We start from the raw sequence: 523 nt of genomic DNA on the forward strand, positions 1-523 counted from the left end.
TAACATATAACATTTTCACACATTCTGACAAATCTATTTCTATGGGTTGAGAAACACTGTTCTAGTTTACCATGGCTAACATATAACATTTTCACACATTCTGACAAATCTATTTCTATAGGTTGAGAAACACTGTTCTAGTTTACCATGGCTAACATATAACATTTTCACACATTCTGACAAATCTATTTCTATAGGTTGAGAAACACTGTTCTAGTTTACCATGGCTAACATATAACATTTTCACACATTCTGACAAATCTATTTCTATGGGTTGAGAAACACTGTTCTAGTTTACCATGGCTAACATATAACATTTTCACACATTCTGACAGATCTATTTCTATGGGTTGAGAAACACTGTTCTAGTTTACCATGGCTAACATATAACACTTTCACACATTCTGACAGATCTATTTCTATGGGTTGAGAAACACTGTTCTAGTTTACCATGGCTAACATATAACATTTTCACACATTCTGACAAATCTATTTCTATGGGTTGAGAAACACTGTTCTAGTT

This window comes from Limulus polyphemus, unplaced genomic scaffold (assembly GCF_000517525.1).
Source record: "Limulus polyphemus unplaced genomic scaffold, Limulus_polyphemus-2.1.2 Scaffold2146, whole genome shotgun sequence".
In the NCBI taxonomy this organism is placed as follows: Eukaryota; Metazoa; Arthropoda; class Merostomata; order Xiphosura; family Limulidae; genus Limulus; species Limulus polyphemus.